This window comes from Petromyzon marinus, chromosome 46 (genome assembly GCF_048934315.1).
Source record: "Petromyzon marinus isolate PM22_M1 ecotype Great Lakes invasive population chromosome 46, UKy_Petmar_22M1.pri1.0, whole genome shotgun sequence".
Lineage (NCBI taxonomy): Eukaryota > Metazoa > Chordata > Hyperoartia > Petromyzontiformes > Petromyzontidae > Petromyzon > Petromyzon marinus.
The window spans coordinates 15971402-15990968 of NC_133712.1; the positions used below are offsets into that span (position 1 = coordinate 15971402).

The following is a 19567-nucleotide window of genomic DNA, read 5'->3' on the forward strand; positions in this document are numbered from 1 at the left end:
CATATGCCATGAGGGGAGGAGCCAATCAAAATTGGATCTCCCCCCACAGCGCTGTCCACGACAGAGTTGCCTGTCCGGCACCGCGAGGAGGTAGGGGGTTGTTTTGCCGCACGCACACACACACACGCACACACACAGACACGCACACACACAGAAACGCACACACACACGCGCGCACGCGCACGCACGCACACACACACACACGCACACATATGTACACACACACGCACACATACGCACACACACACACAGACACGGGACATCTCCTAGCTTCACCGCACGCCTTGGAGGACGAATGAGCCTTTGAGCTGCGGTGACCCAATGATTATTGCGATTAGATGTACTCATGTCCGATATGGCCATTGTTCACAATTGCACCCAATAAATAACAACAACATCAACAATGATGACTACGAACGGCGGAGGAGCAGCCGAGGGATGGCACCGCGTGCGTGTGAGAGTTGCCTTGCGACGCAAAGTTGCCGGACGGACCGCTGCATCCCAAGCAGGATCGTGAGACATTCAGTCAGTAGTGGATTGATCACAGCTGCTGCTGTTGACGACAATGCGTTTCCAGCGGCCGTTGCGTTACGGTGTCCACCACGAAGCCCCCCCCGGTGTTTATCACGGCACCCTACGGCGGCGGTCTGAGCGATGTTGTATTAATCGATGGGAGGTTCTTTAGAGATGTGGCTGGGTTGGTGGTGGTGGCTGGGTTGGTTGGTGGTGGCTGGGTTGGTGGTGGTGGCTGGGTTGGTGGTGGTGGCTGGGTTGGTGGTGGTGGCTGGGTTGGTTGTTGGTGGCTGAGTTGGTGGTGGTGGCTGGGTTGGTGGCGGTGGCTGGGTTGGTGGTGGTGGCTGGGTTGGTGGTGGTGGCTGGGTTGGTGGAGGTGGCTGGTGGTGGCTGGGTTGGTGGTGGTGGCTGGGTTGGTTGTTGGTGGCTGGGTTGGTGGTGGTGGCTGGGTTGGTGGTGGTGGCTGGGTTGGTGGTGGTGGCTGGGTTGGTGGTGGTGGCTGGGTTGGTTGTGGTGGCTGGGTTGGTGGCGGTGGCTGGGTTGGTGGCGGTGGCTGGGTTGGTGGCGGTGGGTGGGTTGGTTGTTGGTGGCTGGGTTGGTGGAGGTGGCTGGGTTGGTTGGTGGTGGCTGGGTTGGTGGCGGTGGGTGGGTTGGTGGCGGTGGCTGGGCTGGTGGCGGTGGGTGGGTTGGTTGTTGTTGGCTGGGTTGGTTGTGGTGGTTGGATTGGTGGTTGTGGCTGGGTTGGTTGTTGGTGTCTGGGTTGGTGGTGGTGGCTAGGTTGGTGGTGGTGGCTGGGTTGGTGGAGGTGGCTGAGTTGGTGGCTGGGTTGGTGGCGGTGGGTGGGTTGGTTGGTGGTGGCTGGGTTGGTGGCGGTGGCTGGGTTGGTGGCTGGGTTGGTGGCGGTGTGGGGGGGGGTTATTTTCCCAGCCGCTCGCCGCTGCTGCTGTGGCACGAGGTGGGTTCATTAAAATAAAGGCGTCAGCGGCGGCGACGACTCCCGGGGGGGGGGGGGGACTTGAGAGAGACGTTCCCAAGACGAGAGAGGGGGGGTGGTGGTTCGCCGCGCGATTGATTTTTAGCCTAATGGGCGGCTCAAGCAAAGCCAGTGCCGGGCATCGGTGTCCCGCAATGCGTATTATTTTTATTCTCGGAGCAGCGCGAGGAGGAGGGAGCTTGCCTCTGGCTGGCATTTACCGCCGGGCATCTCCATTGGCAGCGTTTCAAGAGCCATCGCACACTATCGGTGATTGTTTCATAATCACATCCATATTTTTTTGTAACTTGTAAAAAAAAATACAATTTCAATGCATTCATTAAATATCGCACACCTGGCTGCTTGGTGTACGTGGGATTGGTTTGCATCTATTATGTATGTACATAGATTTTAATGTATCTTGCAACCAGTTGCTAGGAGTTGCTAGCAGTTGCGCAACCGGTTGCTCAGGGTGGAAACAAGACAATTCGCCAACTGTATGGGTTTCACTGACCCTGCGTCCAGCAGTTCTACCCACAATGCAATGTGCCAGCAACGTGTCACATTTTTACTTTTATTGCAAAATGGGTTTATTTATTCGCACAATTTGGATTTTTGCAGGGTTTGTCTGTTACATAATAGCTACTAACTGGGCAACTATTTATATGCTCTTTTAAAAACTGTTCATTAGGAAACATTTTCAAAATATCATTCTCATTAGGCCCCATGGAGTAAAAGTGCAGTCTCCATCCCTTATTATCCACTCCGTCTGTCTGGCCTCTTCTTTCATGTGCTATGAGCAAGGATCATTGCCTGAAACGTCACCTGTTAATACGTTTCCTCTTCCAAGGCCACAGTGCTATTGTTAACTGTGCTTGTGCAACCACTGCAAATGCGGGAGCATCACCAAACAATCTTGATTAGATGCTTTCGTGACTGCAGGAATTACTCTTTGTTTTTTTTCGGTAAAGTCACGAAAAAACCAAAGAGTAACCAAACAATCTGTTTAATCTGCATTCTCATACTTCATTGTTACATAATCAAGACTCACCTTTGTTTCGTAGCAAAATGCACAAGCAGACATCTCGTTCACTGATCTGCCCCTTGCACTTAAAATATCAAAGTATTATTTTTTTACACTTTCCATTAAATACACGGCCTTTTGGGCAGTGAATATATTTTTTGCAGCATTGGGTTCAGGACAAGCAAACTCTGGACCGGTTTCGACGTTTAACCCGCTCATCAGCAGAGCTGGGCTTACGTGAAATAAATGCTGGTGAACTGTCGGATGTTTCGAGGCACGGGGGGACCCTCTCTTCAAGGTATGGGTCCTTGTTGATTTGCAGCAGTGCACGAGGCCTGTTTTGTGCTTGGTTGTTGCTCATCCAAGCACTATCCAGGCTCACCCCATCTGAAGCCTCTGACATCTAACGAGATCCGATGTAGCATGGGTGCTTTGGTTGCTCAGCATTTTGCTCGCTCTCGAAGAGCGAGAGAGAGAGCGAGAGAGAGAGCGACTCGGAGGCGCTTGGAGGAACCACAGCCGAGCAGGAAGGCAGCAACCACGTGGTGGGCCGGTAACGTTGAGTCAGTCTAAACACGGCCACCACCGCCGCCACCACCACCACCGCCACCACCTCAGCAACCACCAAAAGCTGCTGCAGCAGTAGCAGCAGCAGTAACACGGCCGTGTTTAGACTGACGTTGAGTCGGTCTCTCCAAGAGTGTCAGGTTGTGTTCGGGTCAACAGACGGTGGTCACATGCGCACATTGGCGCAGTGACGTCGACCTGTATGGAGTTGGGTGCAATCCACCAACCCCTCGCAGCAGCTGCTGCTACTGCCACTGCCTCCAAGCTGCTGGATTACAGGCAGCCACGTACATCGTAGCCACCACCGCCGCCGCCACCGCCGCCACCGCCGCCACCACCGCCACCGCCACCGCCACCACCTCAGCAATCGCCACCACCACCGCCACCACCACTGCCACCACCTCAGCAACCACCACGACCGGCACCGCCACCACCACGACCGCCACCACCGTCACCACCGCCACCACCACCGCCACCACCACCGTCACCACCGCCACCACCGCCGCTGCCCGGCTAACGGACCCTCCACCTCCGGATCGGCTCGGTTGGCTACGTACGGTGCGAAGGAATTTCGACGTATGTGTGTACGTTACAGGTGCACCTGCAGTGCTGTCGAAAAGCTGCTGCTGCAGCAGTAGCAGCAGTAGTAGTAGCAGCAGTAGCAGCAGCAGTAGCAGCAGCAGTAGCAGCAGTAGTAGTAACAGCAGCAGTAGCAGCAGCAGTAGCAACAGTGTGGGTTTGCCTGGGCTACAGTCTGCACCGTCTGCCCCATTGGTTGTTGTCTGTAGTGATGCAAAAGAACATCGTGACACGGTGTAGAGCTTTGTGGGTTTATTTTTGTTCTCTTTATCATTTTCACACGTTCCCTTCTGTGCATCACTCGCGGGAGGCCGAGCGGGATACGTGACATGATTGTAGCGTTTAAAAAGGGGTGTGTGGTGTAAAATGTTATTAAACATTGGAGCCATTTGCGCTGTGTATGTGTACGTGCGTTTGTATATGTGGTGGGGGAGTGGAGGGGGAGCAGAGGTACAACCGTTAGCGCGCTGCGCTACAAACCCGGCGACCCGAGTTCGATTCCCGCTCACGGATTATTGGAACTGATCCTGGACCTCCCCTAGGTCGACTCAGCATTGAATAGGTACCTGGTGCAGTGTGTAAACATCGCCACTGGGGAGATAAAGGAGACCGGGCGTGGTGCTGGCCACCCACCTCCTCGTGTGCCGTGCAGACCTTCATAGGTGCTCGCTAACAGCACTTGCTCCAAAAGTCTGTTCAGGCTATACGGGTGATCTTTGTCTTGTAGTGTATCAGGGGCGCCTGCGGTGGGTGAGATGTTATCTCCCTCGCACGGAATCGACTTGCGTTTAAAGGCATTTGGCTGCTCTAAATGTCCACGTGAAAATCCACTTCGTTGGGCTATCATTAGTGATGGCCAGGTCACCTCTGAGAAAGAGCCATCCAGGTCACCTCTGAGAAAGAGCCATACAGCTCAGTGGGCTTCGCCTGGTAAAATAAAACAAAGTTTGAGTATCGCTACAATCCCGGGGACCCAGGTTTCACATCGAGTCCTAGTCACGGGGCACAATGACAAACTCCTATCTCATCTTGGCTTGGTACCTCCTTTCAGTGGACTCTGCTTTTAAATGAGTCTGGGTTATGCAAACAGTGAGCACCGGGGAGACAAAGGCGGCTGGCTGCTGTTGGGCCGTTCCACCCCGCCGCCGCCCGGCGTTGCCGATCTTAAATAGGCGCTCCGCCAACGGCGAGCAACTCGACATCCTGACGGCACCAAACTTGGTGGAGTTGCAGGACCAGGAGGAGGGAGGTCTTTGTGCTCGTGAACTCATTCGGACGCTCGTGAACTCATTCGGACGCTCGTGAACTCATTCGGACGCTCGTGAACTCATTCGGACGCTCGTGAACTCATTCGGACGCTCGTGAACTCATTCGGACGCTCGTGAACTCATTCGGACGCTCGTGAACTCATTCGGACGCTCGTGAACTCATTCGGACGCGCGCGCGGTGAACCGCACAGCAGCGCAATGAGAACACAAGACGCGGAAACCTGCGTGACGTACAAGATACATCATCATCATCGTCGGCGTCGTCATTTCTCAATGTTCTTGCACAGCAGAGTCTCTCAGTGAGCCTCGGCTGTATCTTAGGGGCCGTCCATAAATGACGTCACGTGATTTTGGACGATTTTTGACCCCCGCCCCCCCCTCGTCACACGGCGTCACAAAAAGTCAGACCCCCCCCCCTCAAATGTGACGTCACAAAGCTCTGCTCCCCCCCCCCCCCAAATAAAACATGCTCCAAGTCGCTTTATGCTATTGTCATTGTAGTGCGTATTTAATGTGGCGCTGCACTCTGATGTTGTAGGAGAAAACATTTATTTAAAAGTCTATTTAATTAAGTAGAACGCGTTGTCTATATTTATTTAAAGTTGCGCATTTTGATGTGACGTCACATTTCTCACCCCCCCCCCCCCCTTCGTCACACATCGTCACAAATGCCTGACCCCCCCTCCCCCCCAGGTGCGTGACGTCATTTATGGACGGCCCCTTATTGCTCGTCTCTTTGTTGGTTGTTGCCAACACATTGCCCGCACTGTTAACTCGGCCTTAAATAAATACCCAGAGCAGTGGGAGTGATAATTTGTTTTGCAACACCGGGGAAGACAAAAGGTGCCTGGCTGGGTTTCACGATGGCCGCACTGCGACCCCAGTAAGCATTCATCGCTGAGCCAATGTTGGAATATGGTCGGAACTGTTGGCCAAACGTCGGCTGAACGTTTCGCGTGTAACTGGGACCCAGCTTCGGTAAAACAAAAAAAAACACCCACTCACGATGTTAAAGGAGTTGATTTGTGTTTATTTTAGCAAAACTTTTATGCATTGTTATGGAAGATGATGATGACGACAGTGGGTTATTTTGATAGTATTTTGGGGCAAATGGTAACATTCGTGTGTACGTTGTAAGGTGCCAGCACACGTGGTATTTTTTTGTTATTTGGGGCAATTGTGAACAATAGCCATATCAGACATGAGTAAATCTAATCGGCATAATCATTGGATCACCGCAGCTCAAAGACTCAGTAGGCCTACAAGGCGTGCGGTGAAGTTAGCAGATTCCCCTGTGTGCGTGTGCGTGCTCGGCATTTTAAGGCCTGAAGACCAGAATCGGTGCTTTCGCCGACAATGTGTTCATCAGGGGAGGCAGTTTCATATCCGGACAGCGATGTGAAGAAGAGCTTGTTTCCAGGGAGCATGTTCTGTAAACTGGAGCGGGGGGAGGGGGCAAGAGGGTGGCTTGCCAGGAGTTGTGCACAATCGGGTGGCACTGCGTCTTTCAGACTTGTGAACAAATTAATTCATCTCCGGGAGAGCCACGTGTCGAGCGAGCGTGTTGGGTGTTTCTGGGTTTCGCGTTTTCCTGTTTGTGATCGGATGCCTGCCACAGCGGGAATGTTGCGTGAGGTCCGCTCCCCGATGTTTAAAACCTGACAAGCTGTGCTTTGTGACTCGATACATGTCAACAAAAATAATTCGCAGTATATATATATAAAAACACGCACACACAACTATTTATATAATTGCCATCGCTTGGCATTCATGCAAGACCACTCTAATGCACCCGATGGTGTGTGGTGTACGCATGTGAATACGTATTAGCGGGGAGTGGTCGTGTGGTGGTTCACGCACTACGCTACGAACCCGGAAATCCGAGTTACATTTTCGCTCATCGACAACATCTCTGACGAATATCTGAACCGATTCTGGGCAATCCCCTATGTTGACTCAGCATTTTATGGGTTCCTGGTGCATTAAAACATCGCCACTTGGGTGACAAAAGCAAGCCAGACGTGGTGCTGACCACCCAGCCCCTCGTGTGCCGTGCCGGCCTTCATAGGTGCTCGCTAACAACACTTGCCCGAACAGCCACTATAAGACTCTACCAGGGGATGTTTGTCATTATGCGCGTGGTGCTTACAAGATGAACTAATTGCATTCGTGCCGAGACATTTGTAACATTTTGCCGTAAGCTGGCCCCTGTACTCATTCTCTGCAACGTCGAAGATTTTGGCTTCGTTTTGCTGGTGCTGCTGCTGCCGTGCTCGCACCACGGATCTCCCATGTAAAATAACCCGTGCAACTGGCTAGAACGGAGTCAGCCGTGTCGCAAATCAAATTAAAATTCACCGTAAGAGCGGTGTTTGTTTCTTGCGAATCCATGAATTGGATTGGAATTTGCGCGGCCGACAATTTTGGGGTGGGGTGGGGGGGAAACAGGAAGTGAACTCACAAGGAATGGGGGGTTGGACAGGAAGTGAACTCACAAGGGATGGAGGTTGGACAGGAAGTGAACTCACAAGGGATGGGGGTTGGACAGGAAGTGAACTCACAAGGTATGGGGGTTGGACAGGAAGTGAACTCACAAGGGATGGGGGTTGGACAGGAAGTGAACTCACAAGGGATGGGGGTTGGACAGGAAGTGAACTCACAAGGTATGGGGGTTGGACAGGAAGTGAACTCACAAGGGATGGGGGTTGGACAGGAAGTGAACTCACAAGGGATGGGGGTTGGACAGGAAGTGAACTCACAAGGTATGGGGGTTGGACAGGAAGTGAACTCACAAGGGATGGGGGTTGGACAGGAAGTGAACTCACAAGGTATGGGGGTTGGACAGGAAGTGAGCTCACAAGGGATGGGGGTTGGACAGGAAGTGAACTCACAAGGGATGGGGGGTTGGACAGGAAGTGAACTCACAAGGGATGGGGGGTTGGACAGGAAGTGAACTCACAAGGGATGGGGGTTGGACAGGAAGTGAACTCACAAGGGATGGGGGGTTGGACAGGAAGTTAACTCATAAGGGATGGAGGTTGGACAGGAAGTGAACTCACATGGGATGGGGGTTGGACAGGAAGTGAACTCACAAGGGATGGGGGGTTGGACAGGAAGTGAACTCACAAGGGATGGAGGTTGGACAGGAAGTGAACTCACAAGGGATGGGGGTTGGACAGGAAGTGAACTCACAAGGTATGGGGGTTGGACAGGAAGTGAGCTCACAAGGGATGGAGGTTGGACAGGAAGTGAACTCACAAGGGATGGGGGTTGGACAGGAAGTGAACTCACAAGGGATGGGGGGTTGGACAGGAAGTTAACTCATAAGGGATGGAGGTTGGACAGGAAGTGAACTCACAAGGGATGGGGGGTTGGACAGGAAGTGAACTCACAAGGGATGGGGGGTTGGACAGGAAGTGAACTCACAAGGGATGGGGGGTTGGACAGGAAGTGAACTCACAAGGGATGGGGGTTGGACAGGAAGTGAACTCACAAGGGATGGGGGTTGGACAGGAAGTGAACTCACAAGGGATGGGGGGTTGGACAGGAAGTGAACTCACAAGGGATGGGGGTTGGACAGGAAGTGAACTCACAAGGGATGGGGGTTGGACAGGAAGTGAACTCACAAGGGATGGGGGTTGGACAGGAAGTGAACTCACAAGGGATGGGGGTTGGACAGGAAGTGAACTCACAAGGGATGGGGGTTGGACAGGAAGTGAACTCACAAGGGATTGGGGGGGGGCAGAGATTATGGGGCATGAATTTCAATTTCAAGGTGACACAGCGTGGTGCGGACACCAAGGTGGTGAGGACACCAAGGTGGTGAGATGTTAACTACCTTGCCTGGTCATATTCTTGGTTCTTTCGGTAAAGTCACGTAGAAGGGAAACAATAAAATAATAAAAATATAAAACAATAAAATTGTTGTGCAGGTGGTCGTGGGTTCAATCCCGACCCTGACGCCTGCTATATATTTGGAGTTTGCGGTGTCTCTTTCTCTCATCATCATCATCATCACAATTGCGAGATGTTAACTACCTTTCCTGGTGTACAGGATGTCGTGGGTTTGATCCCGACATGGACGCCTGATGTATATTTGGAGTTTACTTGTCTCTTTCTCCGTGGTTGCGTGGATTTTTCTCTGGGTCCTCTGGTATTTCCCTCCACATATAGAATCGACGTGCATTTAGATTATTTGGCTACTAAAAAGTGTTCACGTGATGATTAATCACTTCTGTGGCCAGGTCGCTTCTGAAAAGAGCTATACAGCTCAGTGGGCCTTGCACGTATGTACTCTCAATTTATTTTGCACCGTACGTAGCCAACCGTGCTAATCGGAGGTGTTTTACCTGGTAAAATGAAAAAAAAATTCAGTTGAGTAAATAGTTTAGTTTAGTGTCATGATCCGGATGATGTGCCCATGTGTGATTTGCTTCAAAATCTACCACTTGCGTCACGAGAGAAACCCCGCACGACCAAAAGGATGAATGGACCATGGCTGCTGCTGCTCTTTTTATTTAATTGTATTTCCCACCGTAGGTGTGTGTGAGTGTGGGGAGCGGTAGTGTAGCGGTGATCGCGCTGCACTATGAACCCGGCGATCCGGGTTCAATTCCCGCTCACGGTCAATACCAGTGTCAATTGTCTGAACCGGTCCAGGGCCTTCCCTAGGTCAACTCAGCCTCAAATGAGTACCTGGTGCAGTGTGTAAAACATCGCCACCTGGGAGACAAATACGGTCGGATGTGGTTTTGGCCAACCCCTATCACTACCTCAACCATATTACTACCCCAACCCCTATCACTACCCCATAGCCTCCTTAACCACTCCCGTCTGTTCTCCTGTCACCATGACTACACCACCACTTTGAATAAACAACCCCACTCCTTATTTCGACCACTCTCATATTTTGCACAATTCTTTAATTGTTTCGTAAAGCTCCTTGGATTGAGGCGCCGCTATACAAATCTACGTGAGATGAGGATGCACTCTTTCGCAAGGGTGAAATCTTGTTGTTTATGGCCACGGGAAACCCGCGATCCACAGGGTTCATCGGTTTGATAACAATCCCTGCCTCGGCGGCTGAGACAGCGGTGCGAGCTTCGTAGATTCCACCTTCCCCACGTCCACCACACCGCCGTCTCTGTCCACCGATCGGCAAGTGTGAATGGGTAACACCACAGCCAGACGATCGCAAGGCCAGGTGGGGTATCGTGTCGGGGTACTCTCGCCGCATCCAAGATGCCTGGCCAGTGTGGAGGATGACCTCGAGATGGTGGGGGGGGGGGTTCTTGAATGCTCCCTTCGAGTGGAGGCCCCGGCCACGAGCGGTGCCGTGAACAAGCAGCTACAGGGCTGCGCCTTTGCCGGTGTTCCAGGTGTGGTGGTGCGTTTTCACCTCTAATCAGGAGAATACGCACACCACTGTGCTTAGTTTGTTGTTTCTTTAAAGAACTGCTTTGTTGTTGTTAGTTTGTTGTCCATCCCCCGCACCTCCGACTAGCACGGTTGGCTACGTACGGTGCGAAATAAATTCTACGTATATATTACATACCATTCCCTACAATGTTAAACTGTGGCTATTTTGCTTTCGAATATTTTTTTTTGTCCGAACCCAGTGATGCCAACTATTTTAATGCAATAGATTGTTGCGTTTTTTTTTGTTCAGGGCGAGCGAAGTGCGATGATGTAGGCCCCATAGCTCCCCACCGAGATGTTCCTGTCTGGTATCAGTGAGCATCATCGGTTTGGGTTTGGGGATATCTCGACACGGTGCTGGGTGAGAGGGGACATGGGCCTCGTACCGAGCGTAGCCTCGGCTACCGTTCATTCGCTGTGCGGTAGGAGTGGCCTTAGATTTGACCACTGAAAATACACAGTACAAAATACAGAGTACAAAATACAGAATACAGAGCCGGATAATTATTTTTGTCAAGAAGTCAAAAGTACAAAGTCATGCCGATCATTGTGAAAAAGTCAATCCTCAGTGTCATTTTGTATTTAATTTTCTCCGTCGAAACCATCGTTTCATAATGCAGTACTGCTCTAGAGGACACATTTTCCACTATTTATTAATAAGTGCAGGGACTAATCCTCCACGCTATTGGGGTTTAATGTAATCTCCACAAATTCCTGGAGAAACATGAGTCAGAGGAGAGCTTCCAGCAGGTGAGTGCTATGTAGATCCAATGAATTCCGCGTGAAAACCTTTCAAACCCCAGCTCAGTGACACCCAGAGATATTGTACCTCGATGCACATAATCTCTCGCACGACGATTGTGCAAAAAAAAAGTATTCCACGTCTTACTTCAAGGAAACCACAATCCAAAATCAAATATAATCTGCAGCTGTTTTTGAGTAAATGCATGCTTACGCTATGTGCGGTATTACTGTGCGGCTTTATTTCTGAGGAAAAACAATTGAAAATCACAGCCATGTGACTAGGGATCGCCACCTATCCAGGTTTGAACCCGGACAGTCTGGAACGTGGTATGTGTTTTGGGTTGGCACAAATAGATTCGTATTTAGATCCGGTACCGATATTGCGTTGAACTTAATGTCAGGGAATTGTCATCTGTGTTCGGGTGAATGGAATTGAATTGTACCGAGCTCTGGCACCGACTGCCCATTGTGTTGAACTTTATCGCAGTAGACTACACAGTGCTGATAATTATAGACCTCGGCTGACTGAGAAACATGTCCAGGTTTGGTCTGCGGTGGCAAAGGTGGCGGTCCCACGCCTCACTTGCGGCAGGCCACTACGACAGCGGCGTGGCACCCTTTAAGCGGCATCGCGCACCGCAATGAACGCGTTCACAACGCCGAGCACGGGATTGGGGGAGCCTCTCACTCCGGGCCGACATCACGGCCACGTGGCGCTTGATGGGAGCCACGCCACGTGAGGCTGTGGGGCAGCCAGGGGCACGTCGGATCACCCTCCATTGCACGTCACGCGTGGCCACACGTGTTCGAGGTCCTTTCACCCGCTCCCGGTCTCGGTGTTCTCTTGCCGTTCCACGGCGTCGCTTTGCGTTGCGAGCGCGACGAATCGCTTCGGTGCTGCCGTTCCAGCTGACGATCCGGCGGAGATGCGAGGAGGGTTTTTTGCGATCGAGGGTGGGAAGGCCGGTCACAGGCAGAGGAGGAGGGAGGGGAGGGGGAGGCCTTGAGGTGTGGCTTGAAAAGGGAGATGGAGTTGGCAGGGTCTAGGGCCAGGGTAAGGAGGGTTCCCAACCCGAGGAGCAGCAGAGGAGAAGGACAAGCCACAACCAACATCAAGTTCACCTCCCCCCCCCCCCCCCCCACCAAAGCCTGTAACAGACTGTAGGGGCAAGTGCTGTTAGCGAGCACCTATGAAGGCCGGCACGGCACACGAGGGGGCGGGTGACCAGCACCACGACCCGGCCGCTTTTGTCTCCCCAGTGGCGATGTTTGCACATCTAACCAGGTACTCATTTGAGGCTGAGTCTACCTAGGGGAGACCCAGGACCGGTTCAGGTAATCGTCGCCGGTGTTTGTCATGAGCGTGAATCGAATTCGGGTGGCCAGGTTCGTAGCGCGCTCACGAACCACCACACGGCCGTAACCAAATCTCGACTCAAAACGCATCTCTTTAAAATGACTTTCTCTCTCTCTCTCTCTCAAGTTATTTTCGATCGCATTTCTCCCTTTCTTCTTTACTTGGTTGTTGTTCAACTCTTTTCCGCCTTACCATGCATAGCGCCACTGAGAACGATTGTTTAGGGGACCTTTATAAATTTAAATTGTTATTATTATATTAAACAACACAACACACGCACAAAACCAACTGCGAATACCTGTACAATTTGCAGCTGCGACGTACCGATTGTATCCCGAGTAAAGCCAATTGGCAGATCTCTCCCTGTGTGGATCCCAGCGTACAGATGGGGGATTTAAAATCCGTAACGTTGACACTTGTCCTGTAGGAGGGCGCCATGATCTGGGAGGTGACTCGCCCCGATTTTAATTCACACTTGCGGATTGAAACTGCTTGGATTTTGAACCGCGGTCGTTCCGAATGCAGTTTTGATAAATAAACGACGCCCAAATGTTTTTTGTTTTGTTTTGGCGGTTGTGTCTTCTCGATGTTAACGTGGCCCCTTCGCCATGTGCTCACACCGCTACGCATTAAGGACATCCCGCATTTGAGGGTTGTTCAGACTCCACTTTTATTTTGACATCGGACACATGCCAGCGGACGGGCTGGGACTTCCCACATTTGACTCCACCGCCAAAGCTCCTGCCAGCCATCGCGGTGTGTCCACGTCAGTTAGTGGCCGAAGGTCGAGTCAGAATGTGTCTCCCCCCACTCGCACGAGCACGGGAGACTTTTTTCCCCATCTCTTTTGGATTTTCCCAAAAGTCGTTTTCCTTTTCACTTTGTCTCCGCAGAGACGATGGGCTGATTAGACCCACTCACTGGGATTTGAACGCGAGATCTTCCAATCGTAAGTCGATTGTTTTTTTGTTTGTTTACCAAAGCGCCAACGTGGGCCTATTTACTGAGGAGCTCCGAGTGGGACAGTGCGGCCTTACAAATCACGTTCAATGAGGAACATTCCTTATAAACGTATTACATTCATTCGGTAGAACACTTACAGGACCTCATTTATAAAAAAAAAACCCCAACAAGACGCATGGGTCACGGTGGGATTATGCAACGAGCGGTTAACAAAGGCAAGAAATTATAAAGCGGCCTCCGGTAAAACAAAATGCCCTGATGCGTGCATTGCCCTTGTACTGTTCACATTTTTGCGTTGTTCTTGGTGTGACACTGGTGGTGAGACTGGGCCATCAAGAAGCCTGCTGTCTCTGGCGTAGGCGAATCAGTTTCAAGGGCAATGCAATGTATTATAAAACATGGCATTGTCTTTGTTAACTATCAGAGCATTTTTACTTGCATGTTCACCACAAGCACCGCGTGTGATTAATGCAGTGACTTTATTCCTTGCAAAAATATTTATTTTTGCTCTTTAAACGTCTTAACACCTCCTGTTTCATTGCCAGAAAGGCAAACACCTATTCTTATTTTATATACCTTGATACATGGAAAAAAAATGGTCCCATCGTATAGCTGCTCACTCCGAGCCATAAATGCCCTGATGCGTGCATTGCCCTTGTACTGTTCAACTTTTTGCGTTGTTCTTAGTGTGACACTGGTGGTGAGACTGGGCCCTAATGAAGGCTGTCGTCTCTGGTGTAGGCCAATCAGTTTCAAAGACAATGCCCATATGTGATCAGTGCGTGTTTGTTTGTTCACCACAAGTACCGTGTGTGTGGTTAATGTAGACACGATTCCTTGCAAAAGGTTTATATTTGGCTGTTTGAACATCTGCACACAACCTCCTGTTTTATTGCCAGAAAAAGGGGTAAAGCCCTCGAGTCTTGTGTTTTCAGCCTCCGGTACTCTCGGTCAACGTCGTCACAGTTCTGCACCGAGAATCAATACCGAGGCACTTAAACGTTAACAAAGAGCATCTGCCTTGTGAGCGCGCGCTAATTAACAAAATAAAATAACCTCCGTCAGCGAGCGTGCACCCACGGGCAGTGACAAAGGCATCGCGAGCGCTCCACGTCACGAACGCTTCGCTCTGCGGACGCTTCCCGAGCCTTCCGTCACGGGACTGTGTGCGCGTGTGTGGAACATCTTCGCCGGCTAAAAAACATTGAGGCTGGGCCTGCCTACGATCCATCCTGGGTTTAACCTGCAGGCTGGATTGTGTGAGGAGCTCACAAATCCTGGAAAGATTTGGGCACGGCCCCATCGGTGAGCTCCTCCAGCAGGCAAGGCTGCGTTGGCTGGATCATGTAGCCCGCATGCCCAGCCACCGCATGCCGAAACAGCTTTTGTTCGGCCGGATCGAGGGGGATAAAGGGGCGCGGCATGGGCTAGAGAAGAGATGGAGTGGTGTGGTACAGGAGGACGTGGAGCTGAGTGGACTTGCCGATGACTGGTACCAGCGGTGTCAAGATCGGCCTCTGTGGAGGAGGCTCGTGAAGGACGCTGCTACTGGGCAGTTGGAGGCAGTCGCCCTCCAACAACAACGGAGGGCTGAGGAGCGACGCTCACAACAACGAGCGGAGTACCGGGTGGCTAAAGTACAGCAAGTTGGCACAGTAGGGGGCACACGTGATGCTTCGGCCAGCAGTCATCTGAGTCAGTCGACCTGTGGCACCTGGGCCTGCCCCGTGACCTGCCAGCGGGCGTTCGACGCTTCACGTGGCCTCAACGTGCACCTAGCCTGGCACGATCGCCGTGGTGACGTCACCGCCACTTAGTGGCGAATGGCGGTTGTTGTTGTGTGGGTTTGCGCGCCCCCCCCCCCGCCAAGCCAACATCTAAAGTGAAATGTCTTGCACTGAGCGAAATGTTGTCAACGAGAGCCCTGGTAAGAGTGAACGATGGCAGAGGTTGGTGGGGGTGGGGGGATGAGTTCCAAAGTCGAGCGGTGCAATGGAGGAAGCAGAGAGAGAGAGAGAGAGGGGGAGTGAAATGTTGCACGCTGTGTACAGCTGCTGCTGTGGTGGTGCTGGTGGTGGTTGATCACCGTGCGGATGAGATGAAGCAGTCGGGCTGCGTTAGACCGGCTCCTTGGATATCCGTCCCCTTGTTTGCGGACGTTGAAGTTTTGCTGCACGGGTTTGTAATGGCAAAATTGTTATTTTGTCGAGGTGCGGTAATACATCGATATAAATATACCAAGTGGATGTGTCCACGGAGCTTCGTTCGTATGTTGAATAACTTGCGACATTGGAAATACGACGACATAGTCCCAACCTTTGTACCTTGCCATTTCATAAATAAATACAATGAACATTTAAAATGATAGAATATTTAATACTGTATACTATGAAAATAAGAACACAAACATAAATGAAATAAACAATTGTATTTTTACTTATATAGCACAGTAGATCGACGGACGAACGATTAATGTCCGTGTATTTAATTATGATCTGGCTTTCTTCTTAGCTTTCTGTGTACAATAATGGTCAAAAGGTCCCAAGTTCCTGATACCGAAACTAGCGTTTATCGCGTATGCCGCATATCGAGGTACGTACTGCCTGTATGCGATGCATTTGGATTCTCCGAAAAAAAGAAGCAGAACAAGCAAACTAATAAGCAGGCAGATAAAGTTGTCAATACATTTTATGAATTGAATGGGAATTGAAGAGGGCCAACGAGACAGGATGCAAGTCTGGTGCATCTGCTCTGCTTGAGGGCACATTTGCTAATTGTTTATTGCAGCTTTGTATCTGGCAAGTTATATAAAAAACACCGATAGTGGTACCAGGGTCGCCAGGGTGGCCAGATGTTAACTACCTCGCCCGGTATGCAGGAGGTCGTGGGTTCAAGTCCGACCCTGACGGTTGCTGTATATTTTGCGTTCGCATGTTCTCACCTCGTGGTCGCGTGGATTTTTCTCCGGGTCCTCCGGTTTTTCCCTCCACGTTCAGAATCAACATCACGCGTTTATAGTATTTGGCTGCTATAAATTTCCACACGATAAGCCACTTCGTTGAGCTATCATTTGTGGCCAGGTCACTTCTGAAAAAGAGCTACATGGCTCAGTGGGCCTTAGCTGGTAAAATAAAAAAAATGTTTGAGCTCGAATGTTGCTCTCTCTCTCAAGCAGTAGAGACTGCTGCTCAGCAGTTAAGGTAAATCCACAGTGGATAGCAAATGTTTAGAAAAGTGCTGAAATTAGCGATCAAGGTTGACATGACCGGCAGACGAATGTCATCTGTTGCAATTCTTCATATCGTGGTGCGAGGGTGAAGGAAGACTACAGGTCAAGGAGGCCACCACAATCACAATATTTTTTTTAAAATCCACATTTGGTTTTGTGTAGCGTTGTCGGGCATGCAAACTGCATCTCACACTTGCCGATGAATCACGTACTAATCTGTAAGGAACTAAGCCAGGCCGTGAGCTGGTGCTACCCACAATTGTCCAGGCTCTGCAGTCCTCTTCATACTCGGATGTTTAAAGGCAATTAATGAGTGCTTATACAACCCACGTGTACGAGGGGGCAACTCTCTGTCCCATACAGAAGGGACAGATGATATTAGCCCGCGCTATTTTGCTCTGCATGGCAGGGTATGGCTCCTCCTTGACGCCCACGGCAAGGGAGTTTCGCAACATCTGTGCGAGCCACCAACCTTCGCTGCATCCTTCACAGTGCTGGATCACAGGTGTGCCTCGGTCACCACTGCTTCGGCTGTATGATGTGTTTAGCCTTGCCGATTTGATGTTGCTAAAAGTGCCAGAGCGTTTTTTGAGTGAATAGACGGTGGCCGCATGTGCCAGTGACATCGACCGTGCATGGAGTTGGGTTAGAGGTCAGGAGTAGATCGGATTACTGGATTTTAGAGGTAAAAAAAATTGCTTACTTTCTCACAGACATTGACTGCACGGTTAATATAATCGGACAATCCGATCGCCACCATCAGTCACGATGTATCCAACTGCTGGATGAATGATTCCGAGCCATCACCATTTCTCAAAGTCGCGCGATATTACAATCCTTTGCAGCATCTACAAACGAGTTGAGTTCATCACTCCGTCACCGCGGCGGACGTGATTTACTCTGCTCATAAATTTTGTTGGTCCTTGATAGACTGCTGCACGTTGTGCGTACACTGTGCGGTTACGTCATTGAGAGGTGCTGTGCATTGGCACCCAGGTATCCATACCCAAGGGGTGGAACTAAGGGGAAGACATTCGGTCTCTGACTGTAATAATAAACTAAACTGCTAACGAAACAAATTTTTTTATATTTCACCAGGTATTTATTTTACCCACTGAGCTATATAGCTCTTTTTCAGAAGCGACTTGGTCACATGTGATAGTTGAACGAAGTGGCTTATCATATGGAAATTTATAGCAGCCAAATATGTAGTCTAAATGCACGTTGATTCTAAATGTGGAGGGAATAACCAGAAGACATGGAGAAAAATCCACCTGACCATGGGGAGAACATGCAGACTCCAAATATACAGGAGGTGTCAGGGTTGGGATTCAACCCCCGACCTCCTGTATATCAGGCGAGCTAGTTAACATCTCACCAACAAGGCGCCCACCTACAGAAGGCCAAATATTGACCGTAGAACTTACAGCTGTAACTGGCAGATGGAAGTGACAGTGAGGTGTGGTGGTGGTGGCGTCAACTTGCATTGGGCGTGTTTGACCTCCTGACCTCGTATCGGCCTGGCAAAGTATCGCGGGCTTTGTTCTAAAATTCCACGCAGCCTAATCACGTCCCGACTCTGCGCGAACGGTAACGATGGACTTGCTTTCGTAATTTTGTTGCGCGGCTGGATTTTGTTAGGCGGCGGTTTAATTTCATTTCCTACTTAGATTGTCAAAATAAATTTCCCTCGGGAAGATGGAGCTGTAATTTTTTCTAGTTTTTTTTATCTCGTAGAGGACACACTGCGATAACTCGCTTGCACGTATTCTCTGACAAACGATGATCTGATAATGACAGGGGCACGTTGTTGCGCTGCAAGTTATCTGGGACAGGTGCTCATTTACCTCGAGAGGTGTCCGTGGATAAGCGCGACGACGGATGTCTCTTATCGCCGCGAGGTATTTCGGGGCAGCGCGTGCAGTAACCAGAAGGATAATCGCACCACCTCCTCCTACGGACGAGCCGAACAGCTACCGAAAGCGGATTGACGCGTTGTGCAGAGCTGTAAACCGCCTCCTTTGTTAAGAACGCGACGCCGCGTATTTTGGGGGCTTTGTGAAGCGTCGCAATGAGGCCCTGCGTCTCGGCGGTCTTTAACAAGAGTGTTGGGGGGGGAGGGGGATGCAGGTCGGCAGGAGCGGCGATCCTTCTCCCGTCCGGCGCGTTGCAGAGATAAGACGCCGATTTTTATTTTATTTTTGGAATCGGAAACAAAGGTTACAAATCGACCGTCTCGGTGTTCTCTTGCCGTTCCACGGCGTCGCTTTGCGTTGCGAGCACGACGAATCGCTTCGGTGCTGCCGTTCCAGCTGACGATCCGGCGGAGATGCGAGGAGGGTTTTTTTGCGACCGAGGGTGGGCAGCCGGTCACAGGCAGAGGAGGAGGGAGGGGAGGGGGAGGCCTTGAGGTGCGACATTCTGACCACAAGTATTGTGGTTAATGCAGACATGATTCCTTGTAAAAGGTTTCAGTTTGGTGTTTTAACATCTTAACACCTTCTTCTTGGTTCTTTCGGTAAAGTCACGTAGAATGGAAATAAAATAATACAAATAAAACATAATAAAGTAAAATTTTCACGACGTTTCGGCCACAACACAAGTAGCCTTCTACAGGTGAAGGAACAGAAATGTCGGGACAACAGCGCTTCAATGAACACTGCTAAGCTTGGCAGCGTCTTTTAAGTTGGGTGGGAGGAGCAGAGCGCCTTGACAAAGGAGTTTACATATCAACAGAAGAATTTAGCATTGAAGTAGCTGTGTTAATGTGTTGGATTAGCAGGGTGTTAAAGTCAGAAATTAGCATGTAACTGGGAGATTAGCATGATGTTAGTGTGAGGGATTAGCATGTAACTGGTCACGGAAGTAGCTATGTTAAAGTCAGAGTTTACATATCAACAGAAAAAAAGGGGGAAACCTCTTCTCAAGGGAG

At 50.6% G+C, this 19567-nt stretch overlaps 1 protein-coding gene across 2 annotated transcripts in view; it reads left to right on the forward strand.

Moving 5' to 3' along the window:
- Window positions 1–19567, forward strand: part of CAMKV (CaM kinase like vesicle associated) — a 190203-nt gene that overhangs the window by 15162 nt on the left and 155474 nt on the right. The window contains exon 3 of one of the 2 annotated variants that reach the window (XM_076074259.1): window positions 13337–13392. The exons of the other annotated variant lie outside the window; for it this stretch is intronic. The gene's annotated coding sequence lies outside the window, so the exon portion shown is untranslated. The remainder of the gene's footprint in view (window positions 1–13336; window positions 13393–19567) is intronic. 2 annotated transcript variants of the gene reach the window in all.